At 43.5% G+C, this 25,731-nt stretch overlaps 1 protein-coding gene across 6 annotated transcripts in view; it reads left to right on the top strand.

Annotated features, from left to right (window-relative positions):
- Nucleotides 1-25,731, top strand: part of PHACTR1 (phosphatase and actin regulator 1) — a 309,142-nt gene that overhangs the window by 123,200 nt on the left and 160,211 nt on the right. The window contains exon 1 of one of the 6 annotated variants that reach the window (XM_042806686.1): nucleotides 12,152-12,274. The exons of 4 other annotated variants lie outside the window; for them this stretch is intronic. The gene's annotated coding sequence lies outside the window, so the exon portion shown is untranslated. Of the gene's footprint in view, nucleotides 1-12,151; nucleotides 12,275-12,665; nucleotides 12,768-25,731 lie in introns of those variants that run through there. One more of the 6 variants, XM_042806685.1, reaches the window with a different exon arrangement.

The raw sequence follows: 25,731 nt of genomic DNA, 5'->3' as shown, positions 1-25,731 counted from the left end.
CTCAGCCCAAGTCTCTGCTCAGTGATGTATTTACACTGAGAAAGAGGAAGAGATGATACTCAAATATTCTTTACTCAGATGCAATTCTAATAAATGTTGGCTGGGAGAAGATATGTAAAGGATGATCAGGAGTAGGAAGGTCTGGGGCTTGCAGTCATCCACGGAACAATGCAGACCTCCGAAGAACCCACAGTCTCCGCGATGAGGCCCCAGATGTTTCACACTAGCAGTGGAAGGAGACTTTCCTGAAATACCGGCACTGTGGAGCACGGGTATAAAGCATTATGTCCTCAGGAGCCTGTCTGAAGTAATGACTAAAAGACCACAAAGGCTGGCTGAGTCCAAAGATACAGCTTGAGTGCTGCAGAGATTTCAAGATAAAAGAAATCACATTTCTGCTGCTGTGAGCTCTCCATCCCCTGCTATCGAGATACTTTAACCTCTCTTCTTTCTAACTGGACTGGACAATCTACCCTATGCTTCTTTGAGGCACAGTGCAGAACCTGAAACCTTTCTGATGTGGTTTTCTTTGTAGTCCCTTAATTTTATTTTCCTCTGAATGAAAACGTAGAGGCATTTATTTTTCTTTATATATTTTTTCCTCCCCTGGGTACTGTAGTATGATAATTTTTTGTCAACCACCTTGGAATATGCATCACTTCTGCTGTTAAAAAAAGCCAAATCTGGTTTATTTGCCACAAGATCACCTTGTTACTATGAGCACAGGGATTCATAAGGCTGAAGTTTTGCTGCAAGGGAAAGGAGGTGACTCTTTGGGTTGAGATGGCTGCAGAAGGGACACCACTGACTGCAGAGCTCCAGGTTCTCAGGAGTGAATGTATAGAAGAGGATGGATGTTGGGAGCTGGGGCCACAAATTGATTTGTGTTTTGCCAAAAGAACAAATAACCCACTACTCTTTGATTTTTTAAGTGTTCCTGAGGGGCTTCACTAAATGATTTGAGAGTCCATTTTTCTGTTGTGGCTGGATGTGTGAATGTGTGTCCAGGCTGCCAGGCAAGACCCTTCTTGAAGACAAGACCTCAAAGGCCAAAGTCCTTTGTAGTCAGAGCTGTTACTGTTTTTTAAAATAGGAATCCTGTACATCTCAATTTCTTGTTTTGTTTGATTTGTCTGGTTGGTTGGTTTGACTTCCCTCTTGTCCTTAATAATCGTGGCTTCTTTCTTTGGTCACAGACTGGGTTTTAACCTGGGAGGTTTGGTGCGCAAGGAGCTTTGGTCTGTTCTGTAGTAGCTACTGGTGCATCACACAGTTCTGCACCGTGTGAAATCCCCCTTTAGAGTAGAATCAAATCCTATGGAGGTCCCTGCAGGGAGGTTCCTACAGCATCTCCTTGCACCCCCTGTGGAGGTCTGACCTCTTTTCACTGGCAATTTGGGAACTGTTTATGTGTGTTGTCACTGATTTGTGGCATATTAGACATCAGCTCTGCAGCTAAATTTAGCTGAGTGACTTTTTTTGTGTGAGTTCAGTTTATGTTTGGATTATTGATTTGTTTTCTTTGAATAAATTTAAGAAACCAAAAACCTTAGTGTTACCAATAAGAAAACACTTTTTTTTTTTTTTTTTGAGTGGGATCATTATTTCTTTAAATTTGAGATTAGAGAAGCAAAAAGGGGGCTAATGCCAACATGTAGAAGACAAGATGGTCTCATTGTGTCGCAAAGGTTAGCTTTATGGATAAATCGATGAAGTCTGAGTATTGGTCAAGTAAGCTTTAACATTTTCCCAAGTGTTGTGCTCATTGTGAGGGTGATCCTTGGTGTGATGAGCACAGGCCCACTGATACTGGAGCAATAAATGCTTTCTGACACAGTATTTCAAAAGAGTCACAGCTTTAGGCTGTGAACTGTGCTCTGTCTGATTGTACATAGCAGCTAAGGGAAGTTGGGTGGCTTTCAACACCTGAACAAGGGTCCATAGAATCATCAAATTATAGAATGGCTTTGGTTGGAAGAGACCTTTTAAAGGTCATCTGGTCCAGCCCTCCTGCAATGAGCAGGGACATCTTCAACAAGATCAGGTTTCTCAGAGCCCTGTCCAATCTTAACTTAAATGTTTCCAGGGATGGGGCATCTACCACCTCTCTGGGGAACCTGTGCCAGTGTTTCACCACCCTCATAGTAAAAAATTTCTTCCTTATATCTAGTCTGCATCTATGCTCTTTTAGTTTAAAACCATTACCTTCTGTCCTATTGCTACAGGCCCTATTAAAAAGTCTGTCCCCATCTTGCTTATAAGCCCCCTTTAAGCACTGGAAGGCCACTGTAAGGTCTCCGCGGAGCCTTCTCTTCTGCAGGCTGAACACCCCCAACTCTCTCAGGGAAGTGCTCCAGCGCCCCTGATCATCTTTGTGACCCTCCTCTGGACCTGCTCCACCAGCTCCATGTCTTTCCTGTGCTGAGGGCCCCAGAGCTGGAGGCAGTACTCCATGGGGGCCTCCCCAGAGCAGAGCAGAGGGGCAGAATCCCCTCCCTCGACCTGCTGGCCACGCTTCTTGTTACACAGCCCAGGATATGGCCGGCTTTCTGGGCTGCGAGTGCACGTTGCCGGCTCATGTCCAGCTTTTCATCCACCAGAGCACCCCCAAGTGCTTCTCTGCAGGGCTGCTCTCCATCCCTTCATCCCCCAGCCTGTATTGATACCAAGGGTTTGTGCAACCTGAGTGTGTTGCTGCACATCTCAAAGGGCTGATGACCAAAGGGGAACATGTTAAAGCAATACAAAAGAGGAACCTCATCTCCAACAACGGTACTCCATGTCCTCGAGGTGGTCCACAAATACATCGGAAGAAGACATTTCTTTCTAAAATTGATACCTCCAGCATGGATTGCATCATCTACATTGCATTAATCATAAGTGAGCTGTTGCTATTGTCAGGGTTTCGTATTTACTGGGCAAAAATTTGTGTGTGTTCTTTTGAACATTACTTTTGAAGTGTACAAATGGGTTTTTTCATTAACTCTGTGCAAGTACTGCAGTCTGTGCTCTCTCAAACGTTAAATAAGACAATTAAAACATTTCTCTGAAAAGTTAGAAAGCAGACATGTATTAAAATTACTGTAGTAAGAATTCAGTTTGGATCTTGGTTCTAAAAGATCAAAAGTTTAATTTTCTCCTTGGTACTATCAACTGCTGGTTCAACCTTTTCCACCTGTTGTCTCAAGGTTTACTCTCTACATTTTTGCCATTAATTCACAACCCATGGCACATAGCTAAACAGGGTTTTTTGAATTATGATTAGTTTTGTTGTCTATATGGTAACTTAAGGAAATCCTTAATGGTTTCCTACTTTTTCTTCTTTGCTCATATGGTAAATTATTGTAAGCGGCAGTGTGATTATTCATTTCATAGATGAGTCTTTCAGATGGTCCTTCGGTGGGTGTTACGATAAAAAGTGTCTGCTTGTTGTTGCACTGAACACAGCAGAGATTACTTATGAGCAATTTATTGTGTTTTTTTAGGCATGATCCCTACAGTTTGAGGCACATAAACGGAAAACAGCAAGAAGTGTACTATGAGGTAGATTTTGCTTGAAGGAGTTGAAGCCAACTGAGCAGGATGGCAGAGGAGCCTGCAGGCTTATTTCAGAACCTCACCTACATCCCTTCCCCTTCTGCGTACGGATTCGTGCCTGGGATCGGACCCAGGCTCTGGAATTACCATATGAGTCAAATCCACACCTCCTAAAATTGGAGTTGGGATCCAGCCCTTTGGGTTTGTTTGTGACAACAAACTCGGCCAGCGCAGTGCTCAATTGCATTTCCCTTGGTTACATCTATTCTAAAGGCAGGACACTTCCATGGCTGGCTTTCCAAAATCTCCCTTTTACAGGGCTCAGATGCCTGGTTTTGTCCAGTTAATGGTTGCTGGCTTTTGGTACTGGAAATAAAAGAAGCTTCTGTTCATACATTTTCTAGAAGAAAGAAAAAAAAAATGTTTGCATAAACATTTCTTGCCAACAATCTTGATGTCCCTGGGTACTTTCCTTGCTTAAGAAGCTCCATGTGGTTGGAGTGAGGCATCTTCTGCACATGTTTTCTGACAATCTTCTTTAATGTGGGGTCAGAAAAGATTATTCCTTTGGTCTCTTTCAGTCCTTAAAAAACAAAAGAGTAATAATTTCTAAGGCATTTTGTTGCTGCTACTGCAGAGCATTCCAGCTCTGTGAAACACTGATCCTCTCTATGCTCACAGCTCTTTGTCTGGTTGCTCAGGCCACAATACACAAACACTTAATTCTCCCCAGGGGCTTGAGATGTGTGCAGGCACTGAATGTTAAGGGTTTACCCAAGTGCCATACTGAACACAGAACTTAAAACCTGTATTTGGAGATTTATTTGTCTCTGCAGCTTTCTAAGCCCTCAGGAACGAACTCAACACACAAGGCTGTGTGCTTCATAGACATATTTTGTGCAGCTCTCCTCCGTGATCTTGCCTGGTATAGAAGTTGCCCCATATGCAGTCAGGGTTTGGGGGAAGACCTAGGGAACTACAGACCTGTTAATCTAACTTCAGTTCCTGGAAAAATGATGGAGGAGATTATACTGGATACTGTTGAAAGACATTTAAAGAATAATGCAATCATCAGGCACAGTCAACACAGGTTCACAAAAGGAAAGTCCTGTCTAACTTTGATATCCTTCTACAATAAGGTCACCTGCCTCGTGGATGAAGGGAAGGTGGTGGATGTAGTTTTCTGGATTTTAGTAAGGGTTTTGATACTGTCCCTCACAGCATCCTCCTGGAGCAGTTGCCCAGTGATGGGATGAGCGGGTACGTGGTGCCCTGGGTGAAGAACTGGCTGAAGGGCAGGGCTCAGAGGGTTGCAGGGGATGGGGCTACATCTGGCTGGCGACTGGTCACCAGTGGTGTTCCTCTGGGCTCAGTTCTAGGGCCAGCGCTGCTCAGTATTTTTATTGACGATCTGGAGGCAGGAGTTGAATGCACCATTAGCTGGTTTGCTGATGATACCAAACTGGGAGGTGCTGTTGATTCTCTTGCAGGACAGGAGGCCTTGCAGAGGGATCTAGATAGATTGGAGCATTGGGCTGTGAATAATCGGATGAAATTTAACAAGCTGAAATGCTGGATTGTGCACCTGTGATGGAGCAATGCAGGGCACAAGTACAGGCAGGGGGAGGAGCGGCTGGAGAGCAGCCCTGCAGAAAGGGGTCTGGGGGTGCTGGCTGGCAGCAGGCTCGGTGTGTGCCCTGGCAGCCAAGGGGGCAAACCCCACCCTGGGGTGCATCAGACACACATAACCAGCTGGGCAAAAGAGGGGGTTATCCTGCTGTGTTCAGCGTTGGCGCGGCCTCACCTGGAGTGCTGTGTGTGGTTCTGGGCCCCACCACTTAAGAAGGACGTGAAGGTCCTTGAATGCGTCCAGAGGAGGGAACAAAGCTGGTGACAGGGCTGGGAGGAATGTCCTGTGAGGAGTGGCTGAGGAATTTGGGCTTGTCTAGTTTGGAGAAAAGGAGTCTGGGGGGCAACCTTGTTGCTCCCTGCAGCTCCATGAGGAGGGGACGTGGAGAGGGAGGTGCTGAGCTCTTCTCCTTGGGATCCAGTGGTAGGGCACGTGGGAACGGTTCAGAGCTGCACCAGGGGCGGTTTAGACTGGACATTAGGAAGCATTTCTTTACTGAGAGGATGGTCAAACCCTGGAACAGGCTTCCTAGAGAGGTGGTCGATGCCCCAAGCCTGTCAGTGCTTTAGAGGCATTTGGACAATGCCCTTAATAACATGCTTTAACTTGGTCAGCCCTGAATTGGTCAGGCAGTTGGACTAGATGATCATTGTAGGTCCCTTCCAACTGAAATAGTCTTTTTTATCCTATCACTAGGAGTAGCATGAAAGTCTATTCTATGTATAGAGCTATCTTAGGCAAAGCATGGGCCCTGCATGATATTTTCTCTACTCTGTATTGGTCATTTCATTTCTCATTGTTACCTGTTCGCAGAACCCAAAATAGACCATCTGCACCTGGCTTGCATTGTACAACCTGGGTTGCATGGTACACCATCCATAAGTGTGGGCACCTCTCTTCAGCTGCTTTGTTTTACCCTTGATCCCACTGAAAACCTCCCTTGTTTAACATGCAAGAAATTCTAAAAATACACATATCTCGAAGGGATGGAAGAGATACGGCCATGTGTGAAAACCACCAGTACTGGCATTTGAGATGCTTCAGATGATCTCTACATTAAAGCCAGAAAATAGCTTTGTCGTGGTAATCCTGCTTTGCCATTCTCTCACTCACTCGCTAGTTTAACAACCCAAACTTCAGTGGAACTACTTGCGAGCTAAGGTGAGAGAATTTAATTCAGGTTTTTGCATAGGCAGTTCCAGACCTTCGGTGTGAGAGAAGAACAAATTAGTCTGGTCAATATTTAGATTCACTGTTATGGTAATGTGGATTTTCTTGAACTTCCTCTCATTACAGAGAGCTTTAGGTAAGCATGCCAGTGGTTTTTCAGAAATTTATTCAGTAAAGTCACCATGCAAGTCAGTAGATCTACAAAGGGTTAAATTTGGCTCCGAGGTGCTGGCCAGAATTCCTAGCCAAGGTATCGAGAGAGATCCGCAGAATAATTAATTCTCCCTGTGGGTTGAACTGCTTTTCTACCACTGCTTTTAGATTTGACCTTGAAGCCAAGTCTCATCATGTTTTCTTCTTCCTCCTATTTTTTCTGAATGCCACTTGCTCAGCCCTTGTGAGCCTACAGCCTATCTTTTTATAGAGGTTGACAGACCTATTGGTCACATTTGATGCCCCTCTCTCCAAGAATACTGGACCAGCAATTTTCATTCTCCTGCTTTTGTTATGGTTCTGGCTACAGCATCCAGATTGATTCGGTGGGGGAGACTTATACATCGTCAAGCCGTGCAACTCTGCCTGTACTTTTGTCCTACTGTAGCTGTCTGTATTAAAAAGGATGTCATGTGCATTTTTAATACACAGGCAGCTATGCTAGGGCAAAAGTACAGGATGTCATGTGCATTTATTGTTGAACTATGTACTTATAACTCACCCAGACGCATAGTTATTTCTCTTCTCCCAGAATCACGTGGCCCTTCTATATTGAGAGTGCTACTGCACTCCTCACTGGGAAGGATTTAGACCAAGCTTGCATTTTTAAGAACTACCAGGATATATGATAATAAAAGGAACTATTCTGAAAATAAGACTGCTTGTGTAAAGGGTGTGTGCCATACAGAATTTACACTTCGCGTGATCTGATGCGGCATGGCATCTAAATGCCTTCTGTACAATATCATGTCTGAGTGGATAGACGAAACAGTATATGGTGCAAAACTGTGGAAAGGTTCATTTATATTAATTTATACTACCGATTGCATGAAGGTCTTTGCTAAATTAGTTGTACTAAAGTACTGTCTAAGAGAACCAGCACGGAGAAGGGAACACCACAGGACTTCAGTATGCACTTTTTTAAAATGATGGGTTATCCGTTAAGAATTATTTAACATGTGGGTCTGGAAGCATGTTAGCTGACAATACTCCTTGGGTTTTTAGCCTTATCTGTCCCTATGGCTTTAGCCAAATAATTTTACTATCCTGCCTCAGTGGATCTATCTGTAAAAGGAGAATTAGTAATCTATGAATTTCAAAGGTGTGTTGTAAGGATTAATTGGTTACTCTTTCTGTTGAATGTTTTGGAAAATTAAAGATGCTGTATAAGTATTACTGTTGTTTCCAAAGCTTTTTTTTGTTTTGTGAATCTTCTGTGAAATACAGCAATTTTATGCTAAGAATATTTATATTATGGACTTTTTTTTAAAAAAAAAAAAACATGCATCTAAGTTGCTTGTGCAAACCACTACATAATATGAACTATATTAGTAAATTACTCAAAGTATTGCAGACAAAAGACTGAATTCAGAAACTCCCTCACTATCTTACAGTCCCCTGAAATGCCTCATTACTTAGCGATACTTAATCAAATTTAATCTGCAGTAAATCTTTCTGTCATTAAAATTCTGCAAGGCATTACTTTCATATTATTTCTAGGGAGTTTGAAGTAGACAGGGTTTTGGATTTATGTTTTTTTTAAATGTGTTATACAGAGGAACAGAAAAATAATTCAATGGACTTGTTTCACAGAGATATAGCACTGAAAATAAGTCTGTCTAGCAAAATTAGGATAAAGTATTGCTGTCTCTGTTTCACATGTATGTTCTGCTTGACACCAGATTGTTTTACCAGTTTTCCACTTTGATATGTCTTAAAGTTTTTTTTTACGTGTTTGATGAAGTGGGTTTTGTTTTTTCATGTTTATTTCTACCATGCAGAAACAAAAGACAGTTGGTTTGGACACACTGTAGTGAGTTCAGTAAACTCGGTGGAGTTGCACCAAGGATGGTGGCTGCCCAGAACGTTCAGCCTTTCTGTGTGGAGCACAGCATGGGACTTCATTCCATGCTGAGGCTTCTTGTGCCGCCCCAGCTCCCCAAGCCGTGTGAACATGACAGAATCACAGCTGTTCAATGAGGTTTATTTTTAAAGCACAGAAAGTAGAAAAAAAATAGAGCCGCCACACACAGTGAATCAAAGTGCAGTCACACAGAATGCTCTTCTATATTTATTACTGTTTCTAAAATATTAAGGTTTAAGATCTGGGGTTTTTTTAGACTGCATATGATGAAACTGGCATGAGGAAACATCTGATTCTTCAGTAAATGTTGATCCCCTTAATGAGAGTACGCCTTGAGTTTCTAAGCAGTTGTTACAAGCAAGTAAAGTGAGTCACAGCGTAGATGAGGCTGGAGACTGAAAAATTGGGTTGTGGAGAGAACCTCTCTTTACTGGAGCAGACGAGCACAGGCCTCTCAAGGTGAAACTGGCCAATGCTGTGTCAGGCCACCAAAGATGTTCATGACATGGCTGTTAGAGGTTACTTTCCTAATTGTCCAGAAAGTATTCGGTAGCACTACTCCATGTGACTCGCTGCTTCTTGTTCAGCTAGTGATTTATAGGGGGGGGCAGCTGTGGTACACGCTGCTGTCTTTTTCACAAGACAACAGGCAATAGATTTGGTTCGGATTCCCATTGTATGGACTTCAATCTGGTTTTAAGCTCCCCTTCTCCACTTTATTGTAAAGGTTTCTGTGCCAAAGTGAGATACAAAGTTAAATAAGTGCTGTGTGTTCCTGCCAGAGGTCGATAGTTTTAGGACAGTAAAATCACAGAAATCAGTACAGTCTGTCAGCTTTCTTCTTTAAACCTTTTTATACATGCCAGTTTTCATTTAGACTAGAGTCCAACACCAAATCCATCCCATCACTGGGGTCCCCACTGAGTTTGGGCCCCCCCCACTTCCGCTCTGACATTTCCAGCAACCCAAGTGGACTTCAATGGCGTTTTTCTTTTCTCCCTTTTTATTCTGAATATTAATTTCCTGTTGGTTTCCTGAATGTGCTTTGCAGGGGACAAGTGGAATGGGTAAGGAAAGGGCAGCTTGCTGGAAAGATGAGAATGTCAGGTGGTGTCATACCCAAAGCGGGAAAGGTTTTCAGAGAGGAAAAAGGTTCAGGATTCCCAGCAGACAGCCAGCAGCCAGGCCCCAGGTTTGAGTGCTGTCTCCTGGGAGATCACCCCACATTTATATCACTCTGACCACAAACATCACTAGCTCAGAATGAGCAAAAGGTCACGTAAATGGCAGGGGCAGTTATGCACCTTTCCCTTCAGCAGCACCTTTTTTTTTCCTGAGCTTATTTTCCAGCACACTGACTTCTGTAGTCACAGACATCAGCTGCCCGTCAGCTCCCTCCTCAGTGGAGGATGGCAGTACATAGTGATCAGGGGGCACTTTGGAAGGCTGACAGATTTGTATTTGAAAATGCTCCAGGCTGGATTGACTCAGAAGGAAAGTTTCAGAGGGACAGATACCACAGACCAGAGGAGGGGCAAAGCACTGAGGAGCTGTCTGTTCCCACTGTGGGTCTGTGCACCTCCATTAGTGCCTCTTCCAGCAGGATTCTGGTCTTTGGCTGGCTCTTGGCTGGATTTTGGCAGCATCAGTAATACCACGGACCATAAGGAGAATTATAAGCAAGAGCTCTGTTGTGCAAGGACTTGAATGCTGAGACAAGGCTGCTGGTAGCAATATGTATTTGGTGTGGGGAATGGGGGAAGGGACATCCTAGAAAAACAGAATGAACAATTACATTTATTAATCTGTAAGATCAGTGAATTGGTGAGAATGAAACTGGCTACCTCATTACACAACTTAAATAGAAAGAAAACAATTAATAAGCAAAACTGTGATCAGTGAAGAAATATTACAAGCAATTTGTGAAAGAAGTTGGAAGTCAGTCTATGAACTGAACCAAACGAAGCAAATGTGGTCCTGGGGAGGGAGAGGAACCTAAAGAGTATGCCTAGCCACATGTGGACAGGGAGGGCATGACAGCATCCACCAGAGACACGGATCTTTTTATTGGGGTTGACATCCTGAACACCATGACTGGCCATGCTGATGGGATGTACAACCCATAGCTGCAGGAGTCTGTCATTACAGTCAGATGCACCACAGCAACGAATCCAAATGCTCCTTAAGTTCGGGCAGGGAAGAGGAAGAACTGACTTGGGCTAGGTTTTATATCAGACACAAACTCTGTGGTTGATCCCACCATGACTAAGGCCTAGAGGTCTCTGTGCTGTGCTTGCATTTATAAACAAATCCATGCTAAGTTTACTGTGTTCTTGTCGTGGTTTGAGCCCAGAAGGCTACTGAACACCACACAGCTGTTCACTCACCCCACCCCCTCACCCCCCCTCAGTGCTGGGAAGGAGAAAATTAAGCAAAAGGCTCCAGGATGAGGATGAGGACAGGGAGGGGTGGCTCACCCATTACGGTCACAGGCAAAAGACAGACTCATTAGGGGAAGAAAAAACACACATTGCTGTAATTCAAACAGTAACAAAGACAACACTTAACGGATAAGGTGCGACAATGAGAAATGCCATCCCATCCAAAAAAGCACCTTCTCCCACCCCTCCCTTCTTTCTGGGCTCAGCTCTGCTCCCGATCTCTCTATCCTGGGCTGCAGGGTAGTCTCTGCTCTGGCACACCTTCCTCTCCTCCTTCTTTCCACTGACCTTGGTGTTTGCATAGGTATCTTCCTCACAACTCCTCAAGTCCCAGCCCCCCTCTCAGGTTCCCCTTCTTAAATATGTTCTCGCAGAGGTGCAGCCACTGTCACTAGTTGGCTCGGCCCTGGCCAGAGGTGGGTCCAACTTGGACCTGGGGGAGCTTTTGAGAAGCTTCTCACAGCTCCCCCGTGACCAAAAACCCCACCACAGAAATCCAGCACAGTTCTGCACAACAAAGACTTTCCAGAGGATTATGATGGAGCTGGTCTAACCTAAAATATCAGATCTAAATTTTTTTATCAGATTGCTTTCTACTTTGAAACCCTGAAATGTTCTCCTGGTTGTGAACAACTTTGAACCTTAGAGAAGGCTTGTATGGGACTTGAATTTGAATGCAAAACTTCCAACTATTTTTATACTATTGAAACTTCTGGACCCCCAAATCTGATAAACTCACATTCATACATATCCTTTTCTCCCCAGCAGCCACTCCTTTATTGAGGGCATGTTGCAGCCTGTTTGCCTGCTTATTTCAAACTTAATGCATGAATGGGTTCCTTTCTAACTTGGGTGAGGATTACATTACTCTATAACTCATAGCTTTTCTGTGACAGTAAGCCCCGGGTGAGTGCAGACTGGGAGAGCTACAAGCTGCTAATTGCACAAAGATAGTAGTTCCTTGTCATCTATTTGGTTTATTTATCTCCCTGCTCCATATGATTTCCAGATCAAAACCCTGAAGAGCTTAGCGCAGTTTGAATCCTCTAATTGTGCTGCTGCAGCCATGTGACTGCCTGGCTGAGTAATTCCCTGCAGAAGGAGACAAACTGCATGTTACAAAGCTCAACTAGTAGTGTTTAAAATGTGACTGAGTGGCAGTAGTATAGGATGTCCATGCCACTTTGCCTCCAATCTCCTACTACTGCCGCAACCACGTGGAGGCTTGATCAGGGTGGCGAGCTTAGTGATCTGAGGGGAAGAGTGTGGGTGGGGAGGGAATGCTAGCAGGATCTTGGGCTTGTTTCCTCTCCCCTTCGACAACCCTCAGTCTCTGAAACCGGTTTCATCTATCATTTATAAGCACGAATGGTTCCTTGGAGGTCTCAGCGAGGAGGTAGGAAGCTCTGCCTTGTGGAGGTAAGGAGCAGTCGCCTTCCCCACTGCCGGGGAGCCTAAATCCATTCTTGCTGTTCAGCAGTGGGGTAAGAATGAGAAAGAAGAGCAGCTGACATAAAACACGCAGGGATCTGTTAAAGACCATCTTCATTTATAGGTAATATATGGGGGGGGGGGGGGGGGAGTGGGGGGGAGGGGAAGGGCAGATAAAACCTGATTGTTCCCATTTTACAAAAAGCCTCGCGCTGTTTTCAGGGTGGTTAATTGCATTGATTGTTCCGACCTCTGTATCTTCCTTTCAACCGGGAGCTGGTCATTGAATTGCAACTTGTTTTTCTGCTGGCCGACCGCGGAGGCGAAGGGGCTGTCTGGCACGGCGGGGCTGGGTGGGTGTGTGTAGAGCGTGTGTGTTTTCAGAGCCCAACACTTAGGAAGGTTGTTGCTCAGTTGCCGAAAGCACAGCTGTTGCGGAGAGAGGGAAGGAGCCTGGCAGCAGCCTTGTAATCTGTATCAGGTAGGAAAACACACAAACCATACGCTTATTCCTGCCTAATTTTATTGCTCAAAGTGGCAGTATTAATAGCGGGTAGAGTTTGGGTTCACAAAGTCCTTTTCTCTTCTCGTGGCAGTCAGACGGGGTTGATGAGAGCAGCTGGGTGTGTTTGCCCAGAAGCCAGTATGTATGAATGAGGAGATCAATAGCTGTGCTAAAAATCACTGAGCCATCTGGGATTTACAGATAGAGGATTGACTTGCAAATCCTACTGAAATTGAGATCTGCAGTAACTGCTGAATAACAGCACACGTGATGGAGATGGTGTAGAAAGTTAGCTAGAAGACCTGAAATGGCCTAGTGGTACTTTTCTCAGCCCTCAGTTGCAAAGAAGCCTAGGAGAGGGTGAGAAAGTGCTGAGGTAGGGGGAAATGATGTTCAGCTGCTGATTTTTTTTAACCCTGTTGTTGACGCGTGATTTTGACCGTACTGCGAGATAGCAGAAAATGCAGCTGTGTTTTACCAGTACCTGATGGCTACCAAAACCAGTCTGTGTGCAAACTGGGCAAGCCCGTAACAAAGAGGGAGAGGGGGAGAACACAGGCAGAGGGAGAAAAGGCTCATTCAGAAAGATGGCAGAGGATGCGCTTGGAAATGGAGTTTAGATTTTGAGTCAGTTTTATGCTTATTCTGTGCTCTGTGATTATGCAGAACTACAGCAGCTGTCAGGCTGCAAAGAGGAGCTAGGGACAAACCGAGCTCTGAGACTGGAAAGAAAAAGTGTAGGAAAAAATCTTCCGCTGTAGGTGAAGACGGCAGTGCTTTCATAGCAGAGACTGGTCATCTCTCTAGTATCTTCAGCATGGATTTTAAGCATGGAATTAGTCTTCCATTGATTAGCACAGATATTTGCCCGGTTTACTTCACACAAAGAAGCTGAAGCATGGGAAAGTCCCGTGGGCTTCAGGTGAAATGGTTTAAAACTTGGCCAGGAATGGAGAGGTTGGTTGCTGGCACGGGATGCTGTGATTACAGACCTGCGTAAGAGTCAGGTAAATAGATACGTGTTCAGGGTATGGAGCAAAGCAGTTATTCTGCTCCATGTACTTCTCTGCTGTCTTTCATCATGGACAAAAGCAGATGTTGAACCTCAGCCATCCATAACCATGCTAGACATGTAAGTAGGAAAATAGTAATGTTTGGAGCCTACAAAGACTAAACAACTTAGCTGATGTTGAAGTTTGGAAAAGAACTGGAAATGCAAACCAAATCCCTCAGTGTTTTATCCACTAACCCATTCCACTGAAGCAAAATAATAGGTTTTCTCTTTTAATTGTTTCTCTTTTCCTAGCAGGGCGTAACCTGACCTTATGTAAACTTGGATAGTGTTGCACTGTCCTTCAGTGCTCTTCCTGTCTCTCCTGTCTCCAGTTTTAAGAGGTGATTCCAGTATTTATTTCATGGAGTTGCTGTGTGTAAACCTACGTCAGAGAGGGGAAGATTTTGGTGGTGGGTGATGTAATCTCTGAACTACATATAATCTGGTTTGTAAATAAATGGGGGAACACAAAATAAAACGTGGTAATGATAAAATGATGGTTAGTCCTCCTTAGTAGTAGTATTGCCAACTGTGCTGCGGGTTCGGAGGTTTGTCAGTGTTAAGTATATTTGGCAAATCTTTTCCCTGAATTTATTTCTCAGTGGACATATTCACAGTTAGAAGGCTTCAGGTAAAACTTTGATAAGTAGAAGGCACCCTTCATACCTGTAATTGTCACTGGCATCACACACCAGATGTAGTGGTTCTGTGATCTAACTCCACTGCCCCTGTTGATGTGTTAGCAGAGCTATGCTTGCTGCACTGACCTTCCTAAGAAGAAGAGCTGGGCCTTTGTAAACTCATCTCTTTTATTGAGACTGCAACCCTGTTTGTTCTGCTTCCAAAATACAGACCATGGTCAGCTGAAGTTGAGAATCTGTTGTCTTTTTGGGGTGCAGCTACTGGAGAACATCTCTTCTCCTGTGACCGAGATGACTGAATGGCGTCACCCTGCAGGGCAGTCTCCCCAGGTAGATATTCAAGGATACATTTATCACTTGTGTTGGGTTTGTGTGTGTCTGGCAGGGGTTTTGGTAGTGGGGGAAGGGGCTACAGCAGTGGCCCTTGTGAGAAGTTTCTCGAAGCTCCCCCATCTCCAAGTCAGACCTGCCACTGGCCGGGGTGGAGCCAATTAGCAACGGTGGCTGCGCCTCTGCAAGAATGTATTTAAGAAGGGGAACCTGGGAGGAGGAGTTGGAGCTGTGAGGAGGGCACTTGTGCAAACAGTGAGGTCAGTGGAAAAAAGGAGGAGGAGGATGGGGAGGTGCGCTGGAGCAGAGACTCCCCTGCAGCCCATGATGAGAGGGCAGACTGTGTCCCTGCCACCCGTGAGGGTCCACGGTGGAGCAGATGCCCACCTGTAGCCCATGGAGGACACCATGCCGGAGCAGGTGTCTGCACCCGAAGAACACCAGGACCCGCTGGGGCAGTTTGTTGCTGGGAGGACTGCAACACACAGGAGGGACCCACTCTGGAGCAGCTCAGGAAGAGCTGCAGCCTGTGGGAAGGACTCATGTTGGAGAAAGTTCGTAGGGGACGGTCTCCTATGAGAGGGACCCCACGCTGGAGCAGGGGAAGTGTGAGGAGTCCTCCCCCTGAGGAGGAAGGAGTGGCAGAGACCATGGGTGACAAACTGACCGCAACCCCCGTCCCCTGCCCCTGTGCTGCTCATGGGGAGGAGGTGGAGAAATCGGGAGCAAAGCTGAGCCCAGGAAGAAGTGGGGGGGAGGTATCTTTAAGATGTTGTTATACTTCTCCCTGTCCTACTCTGTTTGATTGTTAATTTAAGTGGTGGTGGTGTTTAAATTAAATTGATGGTCTGTCTTTTGCCCATGACTGTAATGGGTGAGTCACCCCTCCCTGTTCTTATCTTGATTGCAGAGCCTTTTCTTTTCTTTTCTTGTTCCCATTCTTGAGGGGGAAGGAGTAAGGGAGAGCAGCTGCCTGGTGCTCAGTTGTCCTCTAGGCTTAAACCAGGACACTTGTGTAATATGGACATATTTGATTGTAGGGGCATCTGTGTAATCAAATATGTTCACAGCTATCAAGGAAGCTCGCTAGTTAGTCCTGTAGGTAGCTATCAGCACATCACTACATTATCTTTCAAAGATATTCAAGAAGAAAAAAATGTAATTTGATTGTCATCTTAGAAAATCGTTCTCCATGCTCCCTGCTCCCAGGAGATCGGAAGTTGAATGATCTGAAACTTATTTCAGCATAGTCACACTTATTTCCATGCATTACCTCTGCTGAGGACAATAAGAGTCACAAGTAGATAGCTAGGAAAGCACAGACCTGTTGAATTTCATAGGGGGTAGTTGGTCTAATTTAAGATTATACTGATAATCTCTGAAGGAATTGTCATGCTTTTGTGGATAAATTATCTGCAAATGAGAACTTTTCCAAGGAAACTGGATGTGATACGTGACAAAGGAAAAAATGGTCCAACACAATCTTTCATACATTGATCAGAAGAAAAATCCTGGCTCAGTAGAGAAGTTAGGATCTGATAAATCAGACTGAGAAATAAACTAGATTTTACTAATTTTTGCCTTGATCTTCAAGCAATAGACTTCAATAAGTATGTGAGTAAAGTCCAGATTCCTCAAACTTTCTATTCTACCGTCAGATAGTAGAACAGAAGGTGTCTTCAGTGCTAGCAGCCTATCAAGCTGGTAAAGAAGCAAATGTGCCTGTTTAGAAAGTTTGTGGTTTAGTATTGACCTGAGAGGGTAAAACAAAGTACAACAAAACCAGAAGAATCTGTGTAGGGTTGTATTTATGAAGTAGAACAAGTAGGGCAATCACAGAATCCACTTACAGGTGAAATGCAGAGCAAACTGTAGCTGTTAGCTGTGACTGACCAGCATTGCAGTATTTCTGCTTGTCAGTAATTTTTTGTTTCACGCAGTCTTGGTTTGATAAAGCTATGTAAAACATCTGTAAGAAATGGCAAAATGTACCTGTTTTTTTAGTTCTCTTAACTAGTTGTGAGATTCCTATAGATGAACAATGTTGACAACTTAAGAGAATGCTATGAACTTCCCTGAGTACAGCTGTAGTAAAAAAACCTGTTTGCTGGAAGAGAAAGCATTTTTGAGAGACGAGTGTTTATAGTTGTTTCCCCTCCCCCATGACAGATGAGAAGAACAAGAAAGATGAGCAGAAGCCCACACTATGGAATAAGTAATATTCTTGCTTGAAAATAATTTTTGTCACACTTTGAGTTGTTTCAGAGCAGTGAAATAGGAAAAAAGTCCCATGTGATTGCCCAGACTTTACTCAGTACCAAAACAAATTGTAGCATTACTCTCAATTTTTCATGCTGTTATTCTAAATCTAGTTTTTTTAGGGATCTTCAATTTGAGTTAGACAACTTTTCCCAAAATTATTTCCAACTTGCCAAAATTCAGTTCTGAGTAAACCAACACTACTTAGCATCACAGAATAATTTAGGTCAGAAGAGACTTCTTGGATGTCAGGTCACTCAGTTTAGTGGCTTAACGTTAAAACGGTGCTCTATTCTGTAGCACTTCAGTGTAAAAGTAGGCAAGACTTAACACTTTGGAAAATTTAGATTATGAGTCTTTAAAGCTGTAGAAGAGATTTGGGAGATTTTTGCTGAGCACTGCAAGGCCAGTCATTCCTAGAGAAATTATGTATTTTCCAAAATAATCCGCCTTTTCCAGATGTAATGGCAGGCAGGGCAGCAAGCCGTACTTTCGGGGGGGTGTTTTGCCCTCAGGCACTCCAAGTCTGACTGTTCAAATGTGAATTCAACCCAAAATGTTTTGAAGCATGGGGCATTTGTGTTTTTTTCATTTTGATAGGTATTTTATATACACTTAGAAACGTATTGAGGAAACACTTAGAAACGTATTGAGGAAACACTTAAAAACCAAAAAGCAAAAACCCTTCAATATTCTGCTGGAAAATGACAATGAGGAGAAGCCCGCAGAGTCTGTATGGATTTGACATCAAGTCAGAGCCTTTCCAAGAATGAAAGGGATCTGCTTTTGGAGTCAGCACAATTACATAGGGGATGAATCTGTTTCCCCTTGTACTTTCTCCACCTTTTGCTTAATGTGCTGCAATGAACAAAAAACTTGCAGAGCACCTTTCCCACTAATAGAAATACCTGCAGATTAATCAGGCTGTGATACTTAACATTAAATCTTGCGTATTATAATTGACTGTTATGTCATGCTAATGAGATTTCTTTCAGTTTTACTGCCTACATGCTGCTGATCCAGACAGCCAAGGGTTTTGGTATTATTTGATGCTCAACTATGCCTTACTGTCTTTTCTTCTTTTTTTTGAGGGGTGAGGAGGCATAGGAAACAGTAGATGACTCCTCTGTTGAATATTTTATCTGTATCTAAAACAAGTGAATAGGAAAGAAAGGTGCGTGTTTAAGCATATGAGGCTTCTGAGTCATCTTGGTTTTAATTAACAAAAAACAAACAGAACCTGAAAGTAGTGTTGTATCTTTGTTAACTATCCAAAATAAAAAAAATGACTGAGAATAAGGATGGGGAGTGGAGGGGGGGAAGGATCACATTTTTAGGGAAGGAAGAAAATAAAGAAGCAATGGCTTTTCTCCTTTCATTTCTGCTACTGTAAGCAGTTATAGAGTGAAAAGATCCAAATGATGTAACTAGCCAAATGTACTTTCTTTATTTCCCAAAGGCCAAGGTAATCTCACTGGAGACCTGGCCCAGATGAGAGTTACATCTCCCAGGGAAACCTTCAGGGCTTGAAATGAGCATTGAAGGAAGGTTGGTGGGATCATTAGGATTGAGAGGCCAGTCCACTGTCTGCCGCTGTGCCCAAGCTGTGACCACCCATACTTTAAATGTACCTGTTTTGTTCTGTTTTTTCATGGACATAATACAACTGCTCACCCCACAGAGAGATGATGACCCGGGGAGATTTCATCTGTACAGACACGTTTGTGCTTAGGGTGTGAAGTGAGCATAGCTCTTTGAGGGGAGAGATGGGCTTAGCATCCAGGTGACTATTATTTATTACTCGCTATTTTTAAGACAGATGTCAAGTGAGAGTAAATGATTTAGCCATGTTGAACTTGATAGACTTATCCTATCTTACACTAACATTGTATTAAGCTAATTAGTATGGTGTTCTTCATATTTATCTCAGTGTGAAAGAAGCTTTGTCCCATTCACAAGCCACAGAGATGCAGTAGCTGCAAGGCCTAAGCATACAGTCATGAGCAGCACAAGTGACTAAGGATACCTCCTTTAGGCCCAAGGTGGTGGTTTTCCCCCTTCTGCCAAAATAATAAGCCGTCTGCAGAGATAAGTGCGTGCTGGTGCCCTTATCAGTTATTTACAGATGCTCTAAGTAGCAGAAGCAATGACAGGCATTCAGTGTGACTGCCATGGTGTTGAACAGTGATTTGTTGGGGTTTTCACTTAAAAAAATAAAAGAAAATGAACCCACCACCACCAATCTAGAATGGGCCCTAAGACGTCTAGCCTTGGAGCACTGGCAGGCTAAGGAGGGTGAGGAGAAACCGTCTGACAGGGATCAAGCCGGCAGTGCCAGCAGCTGTAGGGGCTGAACAGAGACATTTCTTGCAGGGACCAAAGCCGTTTGAAGGAGCCGTGTTTTGAGTCTCTCCTGGCCTTCATTGCAGGCGCAGGAACTACCTACGAAGTCCACAGACTGCCCTAAGGGATGGACTGCAAACCGGGGGCAGCAAACTCACGCCTGATGGGGCACAGACTGTGCTGTATGCCAGACTCTTTCCTGGTTAGATCGGGATTGAGTCCATCCCTTGTGTAGGTTGCCCAGGAACTTGTTTTGTAGGAGAAGTGATTAACCGGTGATCAGCTCTGCATGTGTTCATCTTTTTATTTCTGATGCATAACTTTTCAGGAGAAGAGTGTTGGGTTTTTTTACAACCATTAAAATTGATCTTTGAGATCTCTGAGTCATTTTGGAGTGGTTTTGACCTCTTTTGTATCTGAGCTTTCTTGCTTACAAACTGCTTTTCCCTGAAGAAGTGCTGTTATAATTGCTGCACTTGCAACCCTGCTGCTGTCGCTTATGTGACTCTGTGTCTCCAAGAGTCACGCTCTGCTGAAACAGAGCTGTTTCTCTGCTGTCTGGTTGTAAAGTCCATGGTGTCATTTCAGAAATTGTATTTATAAATGGGGTTAAAATCGGTAGGGTTTAGGCTTACTTTTTCCAGACAATTGCTGTTTTATTTGTTTGCTAATATGGTTGGCTGGATTTAACTTAAAGGGGGCTGCCTTTCACAAAAGTCTTACCCCTTGCTTTTGGAAATCTTTAGTGTACTTCAAACTAGGCCCCCACAATCGCTAGTCATACTTGAAAACATGGACCTTTGGATTGGCCTTCTTTATTTGCTTTCGTTTTTAAATCATCTTTCTTTGAGACCTGAAGGGAGAGGCAAAGTAATAATAATCCGGTGACATTCCATTAGGGAAACAAAATACTTTTTGAAGTCTCTATGCAGTTGTTACAGGGAAACTTTCATTGTGTCAAAACCTCAGAGATTAAATATGATAAGACAATGAAAAATAATATCCGTTTCAAGAATGCAACTAATAATAAGTTTGTGCCGTGAAGTAGTTTGTGATATACTTTATTCTCCTTAAAACAGATGCAAATTATCTAGAATGGGATATTGAGTCAGCAGGCAAGAGGGGTGTGTGTCTTTGTTTCTCAGGCCAGCTTTCTGCTTTAGGTGAATGTCCGTGTTTGCATAAGAACGTAGGTATGGTGCCTTCCTTGTGCTCCCAGCATCTGTAGGGTGTAATTGGAAGAGCACTGGAGAAGATAACTCATTACAACTAATGTTGGAAACTGAAATAGTAGCTCAGGGGAGTGGGATATTGAGTTCTGCACTGAGCTTGACAGGGGTGTAGTGAGTGTGGCTGGTGCTCAGCGTGTTTGAAGGGAGGGGACGGGTTGCTGCTGGCTTGCTTTCATCTCATTCCCCCAAGCAGGCAGCAGCTCACCTGACAGCCATCTCCAAAGGAGAGTGATAATATGCCATTACTCAGCCTTGTTTGGGGCTAGAAAGAGAGCAATCCTATATTTATAGCTTTCTTAATACTTGCCTGTACTTTATCACATGCTGGTTTGTCTTTTTGTGAGAGACTGGGAGTATATATGTTCTCTGAGCAATGAGCTTGCAATTTGGGGTGCCAAAATAGGGCACATTCCCTGCATCTGAATGGGTGGCTGTTCCCTCAGTGAAGGCCCTCGCTTCAGCCAGCCTGGGAGAGGAGAGTTCAGAATGTATGTAAGCTGTTGCATTTTTATCAAAGCAGCAGTGGTTTTGTGGCATCTGTAGGCTGACCCTTCTGCGTGTGTCCCTGCAAAGCAGGTCTCTGCCACATGTAATGAAATGCCCAGTTGACAGAGGAAAATGGAACTGGGCACCAGTTAAAACTCAACAGGAATATTTTTGTTGGCTTTGCTGGGCAGGATCTAGAAGTCTACAACCGTTAATTGAAACTGAAATTGTATTCTGGCAACATACAATTGAATGCAGACCTGAGCACTCTTGAGATGATAATGAACCACAGAAGCTCAAGGTACTAGATTATGATGCCAGCTCTTATGGTAGGCATCAATTTATCAATTGTCTTGATATAAATTAGTATCTTGTACCACGCTAAAATTGTGTTTCTGCAGCATATCAAAGCTAAACAGTAGGATTCATGTATAGATAGATAAATCGTAGCTATGCTTAGTAATGCTCCCCCCCATTTTCCCCTGTTTCACGGGGACAGTGAAGTCATTAATATTTGCTAGTAAGAAGCTTTGCCAAAAAGAGACAAAAAATCTAACGAAAGTGTCAACAATCCAGTGTTCAAAGAGAAAAGTGGTTGCTGACAGCCATCCCGTCTTATTTAAGCCACTTCAAAGTGCGTTACCCAGAGTAGAGCAGTGGATGGCTGTTGCACGTGTGCACTGCTAGGTTGCATCTGCCGTACCTCGGAGCATGGTTTTGGGCTGGTTAGGTGAGATTCTGCGTGTGGGAAGAGATACGTTTGGAGCCTGACTGGGGCTTCAGGTCTCTTTTTGTGAAAACGAGTATACCCACAAAGGGGAAGGAGGCAGCCTGCTGTGCCAAGCCTGCTCTGGAGGGGCACGGCAGCGAGGAGAGCTGCTGTGAAGTCATGCAAGACTCAGGCATACACTGCTTACCCTGGTACTGCTTCTGCTCGTCTTTTAAATGAAAGTACTGCTTTACAGTTTCTAATGCCCCCCACCACATAATACATTCCCTGTGAAATGTAATGGAAAGTTACTGCTGTAATTAACTCACTGATTGTTTAAAACAATTGCTAATTGTACCTGTCTGGAAAGCTGGGAAGACCTCACTGTCACTAAAGTGACTGGGTAATTATAGATTTTTCTTTTCATATTTTTTCTGTAAAACATGTTTTCTTTGCAGGAGATTTTATTTCTGGCCAGCTAATTCTCTGTTCCCATGAATGGCAGATGCAGGCTAGCAATCAGCCCTGGGGCAGCAAATGGGATGAAGATATTTTAGACCTCAACAACTCTGCTCCCTTAGGGACACTCGAGGCAAACAGTGTATTCATTTTTATATGTAATTCATGGAACTTACTATAAAGCTGTGTAAAACAAAGGTCTGTGCAATAGCAAAAAAGTCTGTATACCACTGGAAACATCATCTTTGAGAGATTTCTTCTAAGCACCAAAATATAGTTCAGTTGTTCTTTTTCAGAAAACGAAAGAAATAAAGAAAACAAATATCCTGGAAAGCCACCACTGAGATGCTGCATCTTGGCATGAGAGCCTGTACACAGCCTGCCACAACCCACACGCATTTGGTATTTCTTTTCCAGAGGCAGCACAGTTGCTGCCATTACCACAAATCCTGGGGAAGCTGGCAAATGTCAGCTCTTTCATCTTCTGCTTCTCACAGCCGGTTAACAGTGTGTCTGCATGGCACAGTGCGTTAGCACAGTACTTCTCCCAGATAATAGGTTATGGTCCAAGCATCCCTGTGCAGCAGCAATGCATTGCTCTCTGTGGATATGTCTCTTTTAAAGCAAACACAGGTCCTAGGCCTTGGAGTAGTAGCAACTTGCAGCCATTGCTTGGAAAGATATCGGGAGACTTTTTAGGTGAATGTGTCCACAAGGACCGACTGGAGCCATCATAAAAAGTCAAGCTACTCTTCTGATGTCTATCTTGCAGCTCTGTCTCAGACATCCCATCAATTTGTGCAAACCATTTTTATAACTCAGATATTTATCCACAAAATAAGTACCTGCTTCTCTGTCTGTAATGGGACAGGGGCTCCTGAGTGTTTACTATAGTGACTAGCCTTTGTGTCCTTTCTGAGGCTTCCAGAACATACTGTGGTACAACTATAAATAGTAGTATTTTCTTTGGGGGCTCTGTGTTTGTTTTTGCAGTTTAACTATGTGTTAGGTATTGGTGTATCTTGAGAGATTTTGTCATTTCAGTGATGCCCTAATAATCACCAGTGTAATTGGCTCATGCTACTTAAGGACTGAATTCAGCTATCCTGGCTAGAACCGAGTATATTTTCCTTGCTCTGCATCCATAAAATAATGTTAATGTCTAAAGCAAGACGCATAAGAGACCTTCTTTAAGTGATATAAACTTCAAGGAAATCAAACATTCTCTTGCTAGCAAGCCAGAAGCCGACGTTGTTCCTTGGTGCTAACTAGCACGCCCTCTCTTTCTCACTGGGGGGATTTGTGAGAGCAGAAGTAGACTCTTGAAAACTGCTGATCAACATGGTGGCTAGTAGAGGGCACCTTATGTTCTTTGCTTCTTTATACAGACTGCAGTTTTGCCCAACAAGCACTGCAATTTTTAAATGCCCAGGCAGGAAGAACTGGCTTGTAATTGAACGTAGATTCAAATAAAGCTCTGGCACATACCTTCTGTAAGGCATTGGACAAGCTGTGCCATCTTTCTCTTTGTCATATTTAAATTATGCTTTTACAGTTCTATCTCGATGAATCCTAACCTTTTCAAGGCTGGGCTGTTTGAACAGTACCTTGTATAAAGCACCTCCTCATGCAAGTTGAGGTGCTTATTACAGATAATTACTTATGAATAAGTCTTTGTCCCAAAGAGCTTATAGGAGACCAAGTTCATTCCACACAACCTGATGAAATAAATCAGATGGCATTCACATTCAGTTGGTACTGACTTGACCTGAATTCAACCTGTGTGATATAAAGATGAAAATCTTTCCATATCATTATAAAACCCCTTCAACCATTCATCATCTCTAATTGCTAACTTTGTTATCCCCTAGCTAAGCAGCAAGCCAGATATTCATAATAGCTTTATAATAAGCTGTTGTGTTCTCTACAACCCATATTCTTTGTTTTCTAACCTTCTTTGCTTTTAAGTCTTGCTTCGGTCAGAAGAACAAGAGAAAGAGCAAAGCAAACGCTCGTTCCCCGTTAGTGATCTCTTTGCTTCCACTCAGAGGCCAGATTTGCCTCCCAAAATTCCTGCTCCTCTCCCATGTGTACCCACAGCTAGTGCCCTATATTGTTGAGTGCTGGAAGCCTTTCCATTTCCCCCTCTGTGTTTTCTGTGCAGACATCAACAGAGTGGGTGCCTCACACAGCCAGAGCAGCCCTTTGTCATGTGATTCGTGTTGTGTTTCGCAGAATATTTGTCTTCTGGTAACCAGAATGTGGAGGTGACATTCCTTCAGATGGAGGTGGTTAGGAAGTGATGGAGGAACCTTTATCAGGAAAGGTTACAAGGCATAATTGCAGCATTTTTTAGTTCAGGATTTCTCAAAGCCTCTAGAAAAATGGTGAAATATGGCCAAGGGGAAAAAAAAAAAAAAAAAAAAAAAAAAAAAAAAGAAAAAAAAACCCAATCCCTTGATATGAAAAGCTTATTTGCAGCTTTATAGTGCATGAGATCTCTCAAGAAGAGAAGCTGCAGGTCCCATGAGGAAGAAAGCCAAAAGGCTTCCCTGGAGAAAACTGAAAAGCTGTGTGTATATTCCCACGAGTGCAACTCGCCAGCTTCTTTCTGAAGGGCTGTAGCATGGTCACATCCCACTCAGATATCACATCTGAGTAGTTGACAGCTGTTACCCTGACAATCAAGCTTGGTCACTCAGCCATTGCAGAGTGCAGAAATACACTCACACACCCCTGTGAGCTAGTCTTTGGCCCAAGACTGCCTTTGCTTGTTAGCACAAAGGTGTACAAGTCAGAGGAAGATATTATTGATGGAATATTTTAGTTATAGAATAATTTAGGTTGGATGAAACCTCTGGAGCTCAAAGCAGGTCTAGTTAGATCAGATTGCTTGGAGGCTTATCCATTCCAGCCTTGAAAACCAACAGAGATGGAGATTTTACAACCTCCTTGGGCAACTTGGTCTTATGCTTGGCTGTAAGTAATTAGTAGTCTCACCTTTAAGCCTTAGCCTGCTGTGGGGATGGGAAAATATATTTTGATGCAGAAGCATCTGCTTCAGTGCAAGCATCACAATAGAGTGAAAGCGATGTTCTCTCCTGAGTCATCTTTCAGCATAGTCTTTAAATACTGCTTATGAACAATAAGTTCTTAGTTGTTCATGGTGATGTAAGGAACATGGATGTGTTTGGCTTCTTAGTATACATTTCATTGATAGATTTCCAGTCATAACCCATAAAGTGATTGAAAGCTTCCATCTGTTATTGGCCTCATGATGCACTTAGAGCCTTACCAATGTCTTGAAGCACCAAAGTCTTGAAGCTGGGATGCTTTAAACTCAGAGGATTACTGCACTAGAGAAAACTTGAGGAAGGTCATTAGGACAAAAAGTCTGTTAAAGTGTCAGAGTGCATTGTATACTGCA

Source organism: Tyto alba, unplaced genomic scaffold (genome assembly GCF_018691265.1).
Source record: "Tyto alba isolate M040663 unplaced genomic scaffold, T.alba_DEE_v4.0 Super-Scaffold_48, whole genome shotgun sequence".
Lineage (NCBI taxonomy): Eukaryota > Metazoa > Chordata > Aves > Strigiformes > Tytonidae > Tyto > Tyto alba.
Note: the sequence above shows the minus strand (reverse complement) of the source record. Positions and strands in the feature narration are given on the sequence as shown.